An 18,374-nucleotide genomic window follows, 5' to 3' on the forward strand; every position below is an offset into this window, starting at 1 on the left:
GGAGCATGCTTTTTAAAGTTCAGACCTAAGGCCCCCAAATCCTAAACCTCTCCAATTGGCTGTTGCTTACTTTATACTTAGCTCAGTGTTGGCATTTCAGGTCTAGAGGTGGTTAGCGCCCATCGGACATCCCAGCCCCTCCCTGAAAATTAAAAGGAGCACAAAAATGAAACTGAATTCCTTGTTTTTCTTCACCCCTCGGTTAATTTAACGGACTCCATTGGCTCGCCCTCATTTGCCCTTTTTACACCTCCCAAATTAATGTTATGTGTGCATTTGATTATAACGGTGTGAGTAATTTCTGAGTTGCTTTTGAAAACTGTTCCTTACGGTTCTTTTCTTCACCATACCAGTAGATCCGGCCAGTGTTTTTCTTTCTAGCTGCTTAACTCCTGGGTGGTTCTTGTTGCCACATAAGTTTCAGTTGATTTAGTGATCCTGATTTCATGGCACACTGTATCAAATGCTTCAGAAAGATCAAAGTACACGGGGATCCTTGGATTCCCTTCCGTTGCTAACTCACTTGTGCTGTAGCCAGGCAGTCCTGGAGCCTTGCAGTCCAGGATTCTGCTCAAGGCAAGGAAGCAGCTCTTCTCCCTGGCTATTCCATTCTGCAGATATCCTTTCCTTTCCTGTATTCATTTATTTAGCAACATGTAGTGGGCTGTGTATCTCTGAGCTCCTTCAACCACTTTTTGCTGCAAAAAGGAAAAACTCTGAGCCTTTCATGTGCCATACCCATGGGACTATTCTCCCCACGAACTTTCATGCTGGAAACAACAAGCCCCATCTAATTGTACCTTATTGGTAGTAAAATGTGTTGGTTAAAAGTAGACTCTGTGGCCAGCCAGGCTGCCCGAGTTCTGCTATTTGCTAACGGTGTTACTTCGGACAAATTGTTATCTTTTTGTCTGTTTCCTGATCTGTAATACAGAGGTAGTGGTAATTCCTACCTCATAGGGTTGTTATCAGGAATAATTGAGTCAGTGTATGTAAAGTGGCTAAAATTTGTTTAGTTACGTTTAGTTTAAACATTGGTGAATAATCTTTCAGAAGTTTATAATAATGTTTCTGGGTTTTCTAGGTATTTTGTTACTCTTTTGTGCTGTTTGCCTTAGCCATTCCATTACAAGTAAAGGAAAGAAAATTAAATCAAACTATCCGATTTTGCCACCTTAGGGTTATCCATAAATTGCTTTTTTTCCTTTAAGATTCCATTATAATAGGGGCACCTGGGTGGCTCAGTTAAGCTTCCGACTTCAGCTCAGGTCATGAGCCACATCAGGCTCAATGCTGACAGCTCAGAGCCTGGAGCCTGCTTCAGATTCTGTGTCTTCCTCTCTCTTTGCCCCTCCCCTGCTGGTGCTCTGTCTCTCTCAAAAATAAACATTAAAAACATTAAAAAAAATTTTTTTATGTTTTTATTTTTGAGAGAGAGACGGAGCCTGAGCAGGGGAGGGGCAGAGAGAGAGAGACACAGAATCTGAAGCAGGCTCCAGGCTCTGAGCTGTCAGCACAGAACCCAATTCAGGGCTCGAACTCATCGACTGTGAGATCATGACCTGAGCTGAAGTCTAAAGCGTAACTGACTGAGCCACCCAGGCGCCCCATTAAAAAGGATTTCTTTATAATAGATAATTGAGAATTGATATATTCACTAGAACAGTGATGTGTGTGAATTATTCCCTCTCAGCTCCTATAATTTGGTACCTTCAGATGTGTACAGATGTTTATGATGTTTATGTATTTTTTAAATCCTTTTTAAGAACACGATTTTGTTGGTAGTGTAAGTTTTATTTGTTTGACTTGTTAGGAGCAATCCTTTTAAGTTGTTGGATTTTTCATATATTAGTTTTTAAATGGATGCACAAAGAGAATTAAATTTTTTTAAGACTTTGTTTTTAACTAAGCTCTACACTCAACGTGGGGCTCAGACTTATAACCTCAAGATCAAGAGTCACATGCTGGCCTGGCTGAGCCAGCCAGGCGCCCCTAAATATTTTTTTTAATAAGGAAGCAGAAATACTCACTACAGAAGATGAATAGACAAAACGTGCCTTCCAAAGAAAAATGTCTTATAGGGCAGTGTTTAGTCTACACAATACACATCACAGTCAGCAGTCAGTAAATAACCCACGGCTGTCCACGGCTAACAGTTTGTGCCAGAACCATTTTGAATACTCTTAACTTGTGTACAGGTATTTGCATTTAGTCAAACTTATGTCGTTTCTTGCTATTCTTTCATACTTACGCTCTTTAAGTGACTGCCCATCAGCCAGGATGGCCTACTTTATTATATATTTCCATACTAACTGAAGAATGAGAGAGACTAGGAAAAAAATGTATTGAAATTTTGATCATCACGGTTTGACCTGTAGATCTGTCTTCTTTATTATTTCATGAAGTAATATTCAGCCACAGCCCAAGAGCATATGTAACCTAATTTGTATGGACTTGCATTGCCAGGGTTTAAAATGAGTTGGCCTGTTGGAAAATACACATTTACAATTTACACTTTACAAAAATTTGGCAAGGTGATGAAGCCACATGATGCAGCTAAGAGAACATTACAAGTTGGGTTTGAAAAGTAAGAGTCTTCTGAGTAAAAGTTGTGTAGCACAGAACTATAACTCCACAGCCAAAAAGGCACCCACTCGTTTCTCTTTAATTAAAAGGAGGAAGTTCAGACCCAGGGTGAGTTTTAGCTCCATTACCTGCTGCTTTGAGAAAATGACTTAACATCTGTGAGCCCCACTGCTTCTTCTCACATAGGGTTAGCGACCCTTCCCTGTAAAGGCAGTTCTGCAAATTCAGTGAGGCAGGGCATGTGTGGGCCCCCAGGTCAAGTTCCTAATTCTGTGCAGCCTGGGTGAGTTCCTATGTGTGATTGGAAGCCTGGGACCCTGGGGCACTGGGCTGAGAGGTCTACCAGCCCAGGTCTATAGTCACCCTGGCCCTGTGTTTCTCCTCTGTGGCTGGCTTTTCGAAGTCCTGCCATGGGGTGCTCCAAGCAGTGCTTTCCTTCTCAGCTCCTTCAAAGCCAGGAAACCCCTGTGCCCAGAAGGGACCCTAAACCATTGTGCAGGCAGAATTTTTTAAAATGGTGTGTACCCCTTTACTACATTTCTGCCGTGGGAAATGACACTCTGGCTCCTGGAAAATGGCTCATACCCCTCTGTGGGTAGATGCCAGTCTAGCCAGCCAGTTGGCTCTGAGGACGTCTTCCTTGAAAGCCATGGCCCAGGTTCTGCAAAGGCTGGGAGGTGAGTGTGAGTGCCAGAGACCTCCTTCACCAAAAAGCCTGTTCCAGGTGCCATCCTGGAAGTGCAGACAGACAAGGACACTGACTGAAGGCTGCGAGTACAGAGAGAGACTGTCACTTAGGTGACCAGACAGCTTGTCAGTTTTCTTTTTCTTGTTTGCAAAATCCAGCTGTAATAATGACCAAGAGTCCTCGTACAAAGAGATCTGTGGCAAACATTTTTAACCACCAAAGTAAGGTCTTTGTCTTTCTTTTTTATGATGAAGGAAGATAAGCAGCATCATTTGAGACATGAGTTTATCATCTCCTCCTCCACACCTCTTAGTCCTCAGAGAAGCTGTCTCTCGTCACTTACTTTGGAGCTTCCAAAATGGCTTTCACAATGTTGCCATCTTCATCCATGGACTGTCATACCTAGGGAGTGGAGACACTCAAAATGAACTTCCAATATCCTTCCAAAATCAATTTTATCTCTTGTGGCATGATTTGTACCTACCGGGGAGCATATTTTTTCTCTTCCTAGGAGGTTGTGATATACATAATCTATATGTGTGTGTGTGTGTATTTATTTCTCAACAGGTATAAGGTAGAAACACTTCTCCATGAAACACAGAAACACAGAAGGTGTAGGAGAATAGCTGAACAATGGGAAAGTATGGTACTTAGACCTTGTGGCTCTTAGGAAGCATGTGTGGGACTGATGCAGTCATAGGAGTGTTGTATGTATTATCCAAACTGTAAACTTTGGGATCCATGCAAGTTAATTTAAGCATGTTCCCTTTGGATTTTCTTAGGAATTCACTTTTTCTTCAGAGGTTTTCCTTCTAGGCTCTTGGAGTCCTAATGAGTAACAAATGAAGGCAGGGTTACCAAAATGTATTGTATTGTATTGTATTGTATTGTATTGTATTGTATTGTATTGTATTGTATTGTATTGTATTGTATCTATTTTATTTTATTTTGATGTTTATTTTTGAGAGAGAATACACACACATGAGTGGGAGAGGGACAGAGAAGAGACAGAAGATTTGAAGCAGGCTCTGCACTGACAGCAGAGACACCCTCATGGGGCTCGAAATCATGAACCCCGAGATCATGACCTCGGTCAAAGTTGTGCTTAACTGACTGAGCCATCCAGGAGCCCCCAAAAATGTATTTTAAAATAGAATTGTGTCCTCAAAAACATGGTAACATTGACAGTTTTTTTTTAAATGAGAGAGAAGTGAGAACAGTTCTGAGCTACGTGCCTTCCTTTCTGTTGCCTTCCCACCGTGTACTTTATGGAGGGGGGGATATGGTAGTGCTTTGGGAAAAAGGATGAAAGACATGAAGAGATCTGAAAAGAGATGAAGAATTGACAAGTCTAGGGAGGCAAAGGACTGGGAGAAGGAAAAGATGGCAGCCAGGGCCCAGCGGGACCCTAAAAGGATGCTGAGACCCCTCAGAAGTTTGTAGTGACAAGCCCTCATTAGACTGGGCATGCCTGAAGGATGGGGATGTATCTCTGCCCCCACCCAGCCCCCACTGCCCCTCTTGAACTGCTCTTGCCGAGCACGCTCCTACTGCCCTACTGCCGAGTGTGCTCCTTAGGGAGGGGGCAGGCAAGGGCAGGTGAGATGCAGTTCATCTGGAGACAGGATAAACTTTCTCCTTCACTCCCTGCAGGTGCCTGGGGTCTTGCCATTGCCAAGATTCTTAATCGCCTTTCTATATGTGCTCTATTTCTTGGCTTGTCAGGAGGGCAATAGCATACTATTACAGGTGAGTGTGAGCTAAGCACTGAAGCAGAGAGGAATAGAAAAGGAGAGAATTTCAACAGTTTCACTCAAAGCTGAGGTCATGTGTATGTTGTTTTATTTTCCCTCTTAAAAAAATCCCAGTTAGAGAAAAAGAATTCAGGGAACAAATACTAGTCAGCTGATTAGGTTCTGAACTTGCACAGACTTTGTACCTTGGCATAAGAGTGGCTATCCTAGAACCTTTTGAACTTTTGCCATTGAGTAATTCTGAAAAGGCTGAAAGAGCCAGTTGTAGGCACTGGGGAAGAGCACCGTGTCCTCTGCTTGGGTAATAAAGGTACATATTATTGAGGTGGGTAAGGACCCTAGGTAGTCGAACAGGGTTATAGCATGTAAATTGCAGAATCATTTAGAGATGAAGAAATGGATCACAGATGGTCACTGGGCTTGATTTGTCTCCCAGGATTCACTATTGTTTTGAGAATTAGCAGAGTGTAGAGGAAATGGCCCAGATTTTATACTTAGGAAAGACCCGTTATTCAGCTCTCCATTTGACCACTTTCTAGCTGAGACATCAGGACAGTTACTTAACTTCTCTGACCCTATTTCCTCAGTTGGGAATAGGAGAATAGGACATTCATAGATCTGTTGGGAAATGTTGAAACTAAGAACTGATTAAAATGAGATGCTGTCTAGCCAAGAGTAGGAACTTAATGTCCATCAATTTCTACTTCAGTCAAAATTTGGCTTTTTATATAGAATAATTGTCCTACTCTCCTTGTTGAGTTTTGAAACATGAATAAATTTTATTTAAGCCATCAGCTTGTGACAAAAGGAGCTGTTTATCCAAGACAGGCCTGTAAGTACCTTGTAACCCAAGAGATTTGTGTGCAAGGACAGAGAGGGTACAGATGAAGCCATCCACATCTGGAAGTCCAGAAACCAGGCACTAAACGCACATACAAACTCCTAGGGCTGGCATGCTCTGCATATAGCAGATTCTTAAACCATCTGTTTATTAATTTTTAAACATTACCCCGAAGTTCACCAAAGTCAGAGGGTAGCACAATCAACCCAAACTCAGAATGTTGGAACTGCTTTCTGATTTCATAAGCACAGAGAAATCCTTAGTTGTTCATTGAAAGAACGCACTATACCACTATCTTCTGTGTGGGATTGGTATCTGTCATGTTAGGGGATTGTGAGCTTGAGGTTGGTGCGCCTAGAGACCGTAGCCCCCCTGGAACGCTCTCCCCGCCCCTCCACCCCAAGTTCGCGGCAGTGTGCACGCTCTCTTGACTCAGCCAGGCGCAAGACAAGTAATTTCCTCCCATCCTCGGGTCTTTCAGTTGCTGAGCTGGAGTGAATATACTGGGATGTGGCTATGCGCTTTACAATTTTGCATAAATCCATCCTCCACTCCCTGGAAAGGCTGGGTCCCGTCTTTACACCTTCCCCTAGGCGATTTTGTTCCACCGGCGGGGGCGGGGAGGAGAGGAAAGGAAAGGAGGAAAACGGAGGCAGACTACACGCGGCACCGCGCTCTGCGCGCTCGGGAGGAAGCGTGCAGTCCATTGACTCGGTACTTGTGGGGAGGGGAGAACCGAGGCAGGGGCTGGAAACGGAAGGGCTGCGAGCGCTCCGGCCGCGAGGCCTCCGGCAGGGGGAGGCCCGGGCCTCGGGGAGCCACCTCGCCAGAAGCCGGTGTAGCGGGTCAGAGGACAGCGCCCGGAGGGACCATGGCGAGGCGGGCGGGGGCGGCGGTAGTTATGCAACCCGCAGCCCCCCTGTGTCCTCCCTCGCGCGGGTCTGCGCCCCTCCCTCCACTCTGCCAACACTCGGATCTCTCGCTCTTTCTCTCCCCTGTGTTTTCAAACAGGAAGTGCACGGCTGTCTGTAACGTGCCGGGTCCCAGGATGGAGGAGTGAAGTCTCTGTCGCCGCTGGTGCCAGCCTGCGGAGCGCCCCCCTCCCCCCGGAAGCCAAGTCCCCGGAGAGCGCCCTGAGGGAGCAGGGTGGCCGCCTGGTCCAGGTGCGTGGGGCCGGGTCGGGGAGCCCGCGCGGGCCGGGCGCTGGGCTGTCACTGGCCGCCGCCCCTGGGTGCCGCCGAGCCTGCTCTCCAGCTCCTCGCCGCAGCCTCACTCGCGTGCGTGCCGCGGTAGCCTGGTGGCACCCCCCTGCCCGCCTTCGTCCCCAGGGGTCTCTGCCCAACTGTGGCCTGCTCCCCCGGGCGTGTTGGTCCCCCGCCCCTGGAGGGCGGGAGGGCTTTGGGCTGCCTGACGCCTGCGGGACCTGCCCGGGCTTACTTAGCCTAGGCAGGCGCTTTCCAGGCGGGGCTGCCTTTGCCCGGAGGCTTCCCCGAGTCCCCAGCTGCCCTCTCCGCCCTCGCCGCCGCCTGCTCCCGCCACTGCTGCCCGAAGCGGGGCGCTCTGTTGCTCCGAAGTCTCTGGGAGGCTTGGATGTTAGGAAGGGTAGCGTGTGAGAAGTGGGGACCTAGGGAGAGAGAGAGGGTGAGCGAGGTGTAAGGTGGAAAGGGGAGCAAGAGTCTTGGTGCGCGGCTTCCAAAAGCCCACCTCCTCAGCGGAGTCTTGCTGTCTGTTGGTGGGTTTGTTTGTTTTGTTTTGTTTCTGTTTTTTTGGGGGGGGGGGTTGGGGGGGGGTGGAGCCAGGCTTTCAGAACAGAGGGAATTAGTGATGTAGACATGCACTGGAAAGGTAGCGACCAGGAATGAGGGACAGCTACTTCTGAGGTGTTTAGTCTGGTGTCTGGCTGCTTAACTCCAGTTGTGGTTTCTCTCAACCAGGCTCCCTCGCTCAGACAGAAGGTACTCTTAAAGGTATGAGCCAGACGTCTTTATTCATTATATTCCATTTTCCACCAAAGGAAAATGGAGAATGACTTCTCGCATTCACCAAGTAGTTTATAATTTCACATCTGTGTCTTGCTGCATCTCGGATGTTCCCAGGCGGAGAGCACAAACTGCTCGAGAAGAGGGTGGTTTCATGCGCAGGCTTAGTGCTTCTTCATTTCCCTGGCAGCTCCGGTCTCTGCAGACTAAGTCAAATTGACTTCTCCCCTAATGAAAGCCTGGCCTTGTTTCTCTGCCTATATTTATCTACCTGGTGAAACTCCAGTCTGGTGGAGAGCCACTAACAGAGGTTGGATAGTTGAGAAGAATCAGTTTAATGGCGAGATTGGCCTCACATGCAATGTTTGAACAGTGTTAAAGCCAGTAGCGTCTTCCTACTCTTAGAGGAAGGGATGTGAGCAGAGGACTAGAGGGGAGGCAAGTCAAGAAGGGTCTCTTTCTACAGCGCTGGAGGGAGTGTGTAGAATCCCACTACCAGGTGCACTTATTAACTCCTTCACCTTATGGGGAGGCTAAGCTTCATCAGGGAGCAGCGTTTGCTGTAGATTTAATTCGTGATGTCATATGCTGGCTATGCTATTCTAATTTGTACCTTTTGTAATAAAATATATTCCCTTACATAACTAATTTTGCTTTGAAAGGAAAATCTTTTGTGGTCAGGTAGCCTGGTAAATTTGTACCGCCCTCTCTCTCCCTTTTTTTAACGCCTGTCATCAGTGATTTTAATTCTGTGATCCCATTATTCCAATAGTCCCTCAGAACTTTAATCCCTTTTAGAAAGCAGCTGCTTTGAGTGTTGCGATAGTATCAGTAATTGGCATAATTGCGTTAGCAGTAAATAGCCAAGATACACTGTGAGAACTGAGCAATTAATTTCATCTTTTTCTAGATAGATGGACTTGGATATCTTAAATTTGAATTTCATTGTGATATGTCCGTGTTTAGGCCTCTTCTCTTTGCCAGATACATGACACGATTAAAACAAGTCAGTGAGAGGGACTCTTGAAAGACCTGTACAACCATACTGTTTTGTCTCTCTTTTTATACCCAAGTATACTCTTGGCTTTCCAGTTTGTTAATTTATTTGAGGAGTATCTTCAGCTTCAGGTGCTCTGCTTCAAGATAAAATAGAACAGCCTTTGTGACTCTCCAAACTCATACCCTGTTCAGAGACAGGATTTGCTCCCACCCTAGGAAAATTTAATAATATTAAGTAATAACCCAGAAATAATGAAAATTGATCTTAAGAGCTCTTCATTTTCTGTTGACAAGCACATTTTCTAGATCGCATTTAGAATTTGTTACTCCCTTTCATAGTCTGGTGAAACAGGTCTTGTTCACTCTGTTTTGTGGAGAGAGGAAACTGAGGCTGTGGAAATGGGACTTGTAAAATGGGACTACGTAAATGGAGATGCCGGGACGTCTTTTGATGAACACATCCTTGGCACATTTGTAATCTGGAAAGTTGCTGCCTGAGAAAGGGGTGTCCATGCTGATTCAGGTGGTCTTTCGCTATTCCCAGCAAGCTGGTAATGACCGACTCCAGACTAGCCTTACCTACGTCTTTGGATCTTTTCCCATAACCTCTACCCAGAGCTGAGGGGTTTTTGTTTTGTTTTGTTTTGTTCCCACATCTGACATTTACACTTCCTCTGTGTTAGTCACTAGATTTAGCTGTGTTTGTATCAATCTGATCTGTTTTCTGCTGCCAGAATTCTAATGGCATATTTTAATTTACAGATATTTTATGTCAAGTCTTAGTAAACTGTCTCTTTTTGAAGGGTCAGATTGTTTTTTAGAACAGAAAAGCAGTACTTCTGGTTTAACCCTAGAACACTTTATGTCCCAGAAAAGAAATAATAAATTATGAAACGATGTGTGGGACTGTCTCTACAGCCCACTGCCATACATAACGTACTACCACCATATATAGCCCTGCAACTCCCCACCCCAGTTCAGGATACCCACAGTAAAGGTCATATCACAGGGGTGACTGGCTGGCTCAGTCAGTAGAGCGTGATCTTGGGGTTGTGAGTTTGAGCCTTATGTTGAGCATAGAGATTATAAAAAAGAAAGAAAAGGTCATATTACAGAACAACAATAGCAAATCCATGTATGCTTTAAATTCTATGTTAAGTGATTTTGTAGTATTCTCCAGATGGAGATACGTTTATTTCTTCTTATCTTTGTGATGCTTAAAGTTAAGGTTTTCTTTAGCTAATATTTTATGCGGCATTAAGAAGAACATAAAATTGAGAGTACGTTTTTACTGGGAAATGCTGCATGCAATATTTATTTTGTCTTCAACAGAGTATCTGTAGTGATCTATAACTTCTGTTCCTTAGAATTGTACCAAGTATCAGAAGGGGAGAAGGTGGGACAGGAAAGAGATAAAGGAAGTGGTCTTTCTTTTATAAATGAAGAATGAAATATGTATTTTTTCTTAATAAACAATGTACTGCCATTTCTGTCTGTCTGGGACAGTTCCAATAGCTTGTGAATAGGAATGAAAGCATACTAGCTTTGATGTTAAATGCCAAGGAGAAGTTTATGACCAAGAGAGGGCTAGAGTAGAGATTGATTGTGTTAGCATTTTCATTTTTTCAAAACCCTCTGGTTTTTTCATGTCCATTATATAGTAAAAATTGTCTTCTATTGGAAATTGCAAGCTTTAAAGCAGTGGTTCTCAACCCTTCACGCAAATTGGGAAGGTTTTATTAATACTTAAAGATTTCAAAGATTTTGATTTGCTTAGAGTTTTACTTCTTATTTCTGATGATTGCTAATATTGAGTGACAGAGGTACTATGTATCATTCAGCTGAATATATAGTGTAAATAATGCCTATAACATCTTCTTGTACTTACACAGTAGGAGTGTGTATCTATGTGAGACATGGGTTCAGTGCACTGAAATCTGCCAGCACCTTGAAGTCCATGGGCTGGAAAATCAGGACCAAAGTAAAACAACTGCTCCAGGCTAGGGATGGCGAAATGGTGATTTAAATGTACAGTCTCTTAGCCGTCAGATTATCAAGATGCCGATCTCCGTCTTTCTTGTATATTAAATAGATGATGTGTAAAGTCCTGACTCTGAATCTGATTTTGTTTCCAGGTTGTTTTTCATGGTCAACTTTGAGGTGTTAGAAGTACTCAGTTAGGGATAACTGGAATTCTTGTAAGACCATTTTCCCTGCATTACTTCTGTGAATATCCTTTCCTTACGTTAATATAGTCAGGACTCTGACACCAGTTGCATAATCGCCACTGGCTTAAGTACCACCAGCAGCAGCCTTATTTTCATTTACCAGAAGCTAAAAGAAGCTTCCTCTCAACCTTAACCTTTACAGTTTTTGATAAGTACGTGGAAAGAGATATTACTTATCCTTATTTCCTGGTGGAAAAAATGGACACATAAGTTCCTACTGAATCCGTCTCTTTGGTTTCCATGCCTGTTTCTGTGGTTTTGGTGTTCTGTTAAAGACAGGATAGGCCGAGCACCAAAACTTATTAAGGTTAGTGCATAATGTCTTTTTTTCTGATTAAACAACAACAAAAAAAATCACTTCCTACTTAATGAACACTTCATGTGTGCTAGACCTTTACATGGATTGTCTCTAATCCTCCTGGTGTTGTGCACAGTGGATAATCTCCCTGTTTTATAGGTAAGGAAACTGAGGCAGGCAGAAATTATAGCTTACCCATTCACAGAAACAAGTGAAGCCCTGGACTGGGATCCAGATTTCTGATTCCCCATGCTAAAACTGTCCCTCCTTTATATCTGCTTCTTTCTGTCCTTAACCTCCCTAGTGAAGAGAAATGATCACACTTCGTTTAGTCTTAAGTTTAACTTTGCCCTCTCAGCAGGGGTTAAGTTACAGCCACAGAGCATATAAAGGCATTAGGAAATTAGGGACGTGAAAGAGTTAAGGTTTTTATGAATATTTTTGGCTTTCACACAGTATGTATTCATTTTTTCCCCTAAAAAGCCTAGATATATTGACTCTGTTGGTGAGAGTGTCTTGAGGCAATATTGGCCACAAGCAGCCCAGCTGGATGTTAGGCTGTAAGCGTATTGGTTTTACTGGGAACTCTGCAGTTTGTTGGCAGGTTTGTATCGCCACCAATACTGCATGATGATTTCTTTTTTTATTAACAAATTTCCTGATGTTGGCCAATCTGATAGATGTTATTTGTACCTCATAGTTTAATTTTGCCTTTTTATGACTATAAGTGAGGTTGAGCATCCCTTCCTTTTGCTTGATTTAATTTCCCTTTTCTGTGAATCAGGTCTCTTGCCCTTTTCTGATAAGTTCTTTGAAAGAATTCTTCTAGCATTCCTGTATATTCTAGAAACGAATCCCTTCTCTGCTTTGGGTATTGTGGACGCTTTCTCCCAGTATGTCACTCGCCTGATAACTGTGTAGGGTGACTTTCATTAGCAACAACAAAAATCTTTAATTTTAATGTAGGTGAACCCATCCGTTTTTAATGTTATTGTGGTCTGTGATTGAGTCATTTCAGGAATCCTTCCCTGTTCTAGGATCATACCATGGTTTAGTCTTCCCTCACTTTATTCAAGTTTTATAGGTTTACTCTTGAGTTTTTAAACTATTTGGAATTTAATATATGAGGTAGAACTATTTATTTGTGAATGAGAGAGAGCATAAGTGGGGAAGGGGCAGAGGGAGAAGAAGAGAGAGAATCTTTAAAAAAAAATTTTTTTTAATGTTTATTTATTTTTGAGAGAGAGACAGAGCATGAGTGGGGGAGGGACAGAGAGAGTGGGAGACACAGAATCTAAAGCAGGCTCCAGGTTCTGAGCTGTTAGCACAGAACCCGGCGTGGGGCTCAAACTCAGAAACCGTGAGATCATGAGCTCAGCCGAAGCCGGACACTTACCCGACTGAGCCACCCAGGCACCCCGGTAGAGAGAGAATCTTAAGCCCAGTGTAGAGCCAGATTCAGGGCTCAATCTCACGACTCTGGGATCATGACCTGAGCTAAAATCAAGAGTCGGACACTGAACCGACTGAGTCACACCAGCATGCGCACTTTTATTTTTTAAAAACTGGTCATGTTGTGAGTCAATTTGACCAACACTGTTTCCGAAATAATCTACTCTTTCTCTACAGTTGGTGCTGCCTCTAGCATATAAGTGTATATTGATAGAGATCTCTTTCTGAGATCTCTCATTTGTTTAGGTGACTTAATTGTGTGTTCCTGGGTCATTGATACCCTTTTAAAATTATTATGGCTTTCAAATATGTCTTGTTACATGTACATTTATATTACCAAGATTGATATAAATTTAAAAGTTCAAAAATAGCAGCACCTGGGTGGCTCAGGTCATGATCTCATGGTTTGTGGGGTTGAGCCCTGCGTTGGGCTCTGAACTGACATCACAGAGCCTGCTCTCTCCCCTCTCTCTCTGCCCCTCTGCTCATGTTTGTGCACACGCATGCACGCGCTCTCTCTGTCTCTCTCAAACATTAAAAAAATAAAGTTCAAAAATACATTATTTTAGGTAGATTTCTTGCTGTTATTTCTGTGGGTGTTAACTCTTAACACCTGCAGACGTCTTCTAGAAATGTGTTTACTTCACTGGGAGCATTATTTAGTAACGTAATTTAACATTCCTTACCTTACATTTCTTTCTCAGTTTTATTTTTTTAGCAACATAGCTCCCTTCCACACTTGGTTATCTATGTAGGGCAGGGGGGTCTCACTTCAAAGGCTTCTCTTTCCTCTTTAGTGCTTTGCATGTACTTATAGATCTGGGATGTGCATTAGTATGGCTTTTGAGTGAACGTTTGTGATGCTGTAATACATGGCTGAAAACTCTTGAAAACCTGTTGATTATAGATGTCTGTTTATTATTGGGAAAACATTGCCAGTTTTGACTTGGTTTTCCCCAAGTTTACTTTGCTCCACACTCTTCTCAGATCACTTGGTCTCATCCCTCTTCCAGGCTCTAATACATGTCACCCTGAATGCTGGATCACTTGATTTGATAAACAAGCATTTGCATGCCTGTGCAGAATAGTGTCCTTTTTCCTTAGTTGATGAAATGGCATGAAACCATGTTGTATATAACATGGCTTATATTATTGTAAGTAAATGTGAAATTACTGTGGGGGACAAATTTTGGTCTCAGAATAGATACTGCATAGCATGGTTGCCTGGACCAAAGATATTCTTCTTGGCCATCGGGTCTAGCATTATATGGGTGATAGGCTATGTTTTATTCTTCTTTTGTTTGGAGTTATTTATAGGTGCTTTGTGGATGTAGGGTTGCAGTCTACTGAAATTTACTAAGCTTGCACAAAGTCCAATAAAGTTATAATATAGAATGTTCTAGAGTCTAAAACCTGCTTAGACAGATAAGACCATGCCCTTGGGCTGTTGGAGTTGTTCTCCCAGTGTGCTTTAAACAGGATTCATTAGGTATTCACCTAAGTTTGATGATAACAACCCCAGCTACTGACCTGATTGAACTTACATACTCAGGAGAGGTCTTCATCTGTGCTGACATTTCCCATTTCTCATTCAGGTTCCTTTATGCTCACCTCACCAGCTGTCAGATCCACCTGTCTTACCAGCCTCCTCTCTTATTCAATTATTCTAATATAACTGACAGCAAAGCTACTTCATCCATTCAGCAGACATTTGCTGAGCTCCAGACTACTAGATCTTAGTTTCCCTTCTCTCTCTTCCTCCTACCTGCTGTGTGCCAGTCATTGTGCTAAATGTTGAAGATATAGTGTGAATATGACACAGTGCCCGACCTCAGAAGATAGACACATAAATCATTAACTGGAACTTAGAAAGTGAGGCACTTTACCACAGTACGTTGTGATAAATAATAATAGAATCGGGCACAAAGGAGGCAGTGATTTATCCTTTCTTATTTGTGAGGGAAGAATTCATGAAGGAGGTGATTTTGGTGCCAATTATTAGAGGGATAAGATTACTTACCAGGCTGTAGAGAAGGGAAAAAAATGAAAGAAATAGTCCAGGTTCGGAGCCCCGATGAGCTCAATGTGCGAGGACCACAGAGTATGAGTGACTGGAGCAGAGAGGTCATGGTGCAGGGGAAAGGGGGCTGGAGGTACATCTTGGCCTCGATTCTTGATCCAGCCATGTCCATGCTATTTCTGGTAGTGGTGTTTTTTCCCGACCAGAGATGAAATAAATGCTTAAGTCACGGTCTTAAGGTACATGAAAAGGAAGCAGGGAGAAGTCCAGTGACTATTAAAACAACCCAGGTGGAAGTAGTGAGGACCAGAATTACGTTGAGCATGGTGGGAAAGGAAAGGAGAGGATGGGTTTGAAACTCATTTAGGAGAGAGAATTGGTTACTGATTGAATGGAAAGTGAGAGGGGAGGGAAAAGAAAGATGGCCCCTGATGTTTCTGGTTGGGAAAATTCGCTGATGGTGTCATTAGTCAGAATGGAAAGTATGAGAGGAGCAAGTTTGGAGAGAGAGTAGTGACTTCAGTTTGGAGTCAAGTTGGGGTGCTCCTGGGACGTTCAGTTGATCTTGAGAGGCCTTGCCCTAGAGAGAAGTCACAGCCAGAGATGTGCTTTGGGGAGTGACTGGAACTGATGACTGTAGCTGTGAATGTAGCTGAGATCACTGATGGATGACCCTATGACCAGAGACCAACAGACAAAAGGGGAGAACGAAACAAGATCAGGAAATGGTACAAACAAAACCGATGGGAAGCTTGAGCACTAGGGTTTTTGTCTTGTTTCTCTCTATTGTCATATGGTCCTTTGAATAAAACCCCCTGAAATCATTAATGTTATTGGCTTTTATTTACCTTATTTAAAAAATATATTTTTTAATGTTTATTTATTTTGGGGAGAGAGAGACAGAGTGCGAGCAGGGGAGGGGCAGAGAGAAAAGGAGACACAGAATCCGAAGCAGGCTCCAGGGTCTGAGCTGTCCGCACAGAGCCTGATGTGGGGCTCGAACTCAAGAGCTGTGAGATCATGACCTGAGCCGAAGTCAGACACTCAACCGACTGAGCCCCCCGGGTAGCCCTGTTACTGGCTTTTAGAGATAAGTTCTCTGAAGCTCTGGTAAGGAACTGGCCAAAGCACCCGGATAGTAAATAGGGAAAAGCTCTCAGGTCTCTGGGAGGCCCCGGGAAGGCCAGGTAGAGCAAAGACTGAAAGTGGGAGCCTGGATTTGGCCATGAGAAATTCAATTGGTATTCGGTAGTCGGAAGAGTTCTTAAGTCAAGGGTGAGGAAGGACTGAGGGGGAGGCACCAATTGGAGCATGTGTGCACACGTTTGTCCATGAAGGAATATTTTTCAGGTGTAATTGTGACCAGAGCTTGTATTTTGTTTGAGAATAAGCGGAGAGAGTAACCAAAAGTAGAAGAAGAGAGAATGAGTGGTGGAGTAAGGCTTCAGAAAAGATATGATCTGGAGTGTATGCACGATCAAAGGAGGTATCGTGAGAGGGAACAGGGACAGTCATTCCTTTGGGACGGGAGAGGAAGAGAAGATACATCTGACTGTGGGGGCACCTGGGTGGCTCAGTTAAGTGACTTGACTCTTGATTTCAGCTCAGGTCATGATCTCAGTTCATGAGATCAAGCCCTACGTAGGGAGGGAGGTTTCTGTCAGCATGGAGCCTGCTTGAAATTCTCTCTCTTCCTCTCTCTCTGCTCCTCCCCGACTCATGCACACATTCTCTCTCTCTCAAAAATAAATAAACATAAAAAAAAAAGAAGAAGAAGATACGTGTAACTATAGATGAGTGCTAGTGGAAGAGGAGGAAGCTGAGAAAGTTCGTTCCTGATGGCTTGGGTTTTCTTAGTAAAGTAGGAGCCGATGAAATCTGGGAGTGAGGGGGCCTGGGGATGATAGTTGAGACTTGGTAGCAATAAACTTGGAGAAAGGAGCTCACGGATTTAGGATGAGAAAGTGTATCAGTTGGTGTTTTGTCAGCTGGCATTAGGTGCTGATGGTGGGGTTTTCTTCTGGTTCATACAGTAAGATAAATACCATGACTGACCTTTTAAAATAAAACCCAAGGGGCGCCTGGGTGGCGCAGTCGGTTGAGCGTCCGACTTCAGCCAGGTCACGATCTCGCGGTCCGTGAGTTCGAGCCCCGCGTCGGGCTCTGGGCTGATGGCTCAGAGCCTGGAGCCTGTTTCCGATTCTGTGTCTCCCTCTCTCTCTGCCCCTCCCCCGTTCATGCTCTGTCTCTCTCTGTCCCAAAAATAAATAAACGTTGAAAAAAAAAATTAAAAAAATAAATAAATAAATAAAACCCAAAAGCCTTGCCTGAAACGTTACGTTTAGATGGTGATTTGAGGAACCTAAGGATGAGGGGGAAGGAAGGAAAAGGAGCACAGAAGGAGCTAAGAGATTGGACGTTAGGGAGCCCGAGTTGGGGTCTGAGTTCTCCCATCAACAGGCAACGGCCTTGGGGAAGTCCACTAATCTCGCTGAGCCTCGCCGTCCTCACCTTTCGGGGGAGAAAATTACAATTCATGTCCCCTCGAGTCTCCCGTAGGTCCCAGAGCATCTGCGAGACCTGTTCATTATTAGACAAAAATGAGTGGCCAGAAGAGTAAGAGAAGCTAGGTTCCCATCATTTATCATTCAGGAGTCCCTCTGATATCAGCCCTCACCAGTGCCTTTGGGGAGTTGACAGCAAGAGGCCAGGCCAGCTGTTGGATAGCATGCCCCGGATCCACTGCCGGCCCGCACCCAGGAGCTCAGCAGGAAAGGAGAGAAGCATGGGGCTGTGAGTGGTGCAGGGCGATGACAGGGTAGGTTTGCTGCGTGTGTGTGCCTTGACTCCCCCAAGACCTCACAGGGCGCTTTGTAAAGGCAGTAGGAGGTCTTTGCATTCGTCATCTGTGGTATTTCTTTCCCTTGTATGATTGCATTTTATTTTCACTGGGTGTATTTCTCCCTCCTCATCAAAAAGATAGCATTGTGGGGGCGCCTGGGTGGCGCAGTCGGTTAAGCGTCCGACTTCAACCAGGTCACGATCTCGCGGTCCGTGAGTTCGAGCCCCGCGTCAGGCTCTGGGCTGATGGCTCAAGGCCTGGAGCCAGTTTCCGATTCTGTGTCTCCCTCTCTCTCTGCCCCTCCCCCGTTCATGCTCTGTCTCTCTCTGTCCCAAAAATAAATAAACGTTGAAAAAAAAAATTAAAAAAAAAAAAAAGATAGCATTGTGGAAGAGAATTCAACAGTCGAAGAAGGGTGAGCATTATTTCCAGCATCTTGCCTCAAAAGACTTTTCTCCTTCCCATCTCCTTCACTACACCTTGATTTTTTTGCTAGTAGAGAAACCAGAAATAGTTTGAAGCATTTCATCACTGAAGGCTCAGTTGGGAATGTTCTTCCCCTGGATGAACATTTACTTTTCAAAGCTGTTTAAACTGTCTGATTCCTGTTAAGCACAGGGATGACAGGGTGCCTGGCTGGCTCATTCAGGGGAGTATGTGACTCTTGATCTTGGGGTTGTAAGTTCA

At 44.2% G+C, this 18,374-nt stretch overlaps 1 protein-coding gene across 1 annotated transcript in view; it reads left to right on the top strand.

The window, feature by feature from the left end:
• The first annotated feature begins 6,932 nt into the window (after positions 1–6,932).
• Positions 6,933–18,374, top strand: part of LRRC8D (leucine rich repeat containing 8 VRAC subunit D) — a 99,699-nt gene continuing 88,257 nt past the window's right edge. Inside the window, exon 1 of the mRNA XM_043575531.1 lies at positions 6,933–7,032. The gene's annotated coding sequence lies outside the window, so the exon portion shown is untranslated. The remainder of the gene's footprint in view (positions 7,033–18,374) is intronic.

The sequence above is a fragment of the Prionailurus bengalensis genome, chromosome C1 (assembly GCF_016509475.1).
Source record: "Prionailurus bengalensis isolate Pbe53 chromosome C1, Fcat_Pben_1.1_paternal_pri, whole genome shotgun sequence".
NCBI lineage: Eukaryota > Metazoa > Chordata > Mammalia > Carnivora > Felidae > Prionailurus > Prionailurus bengalensis.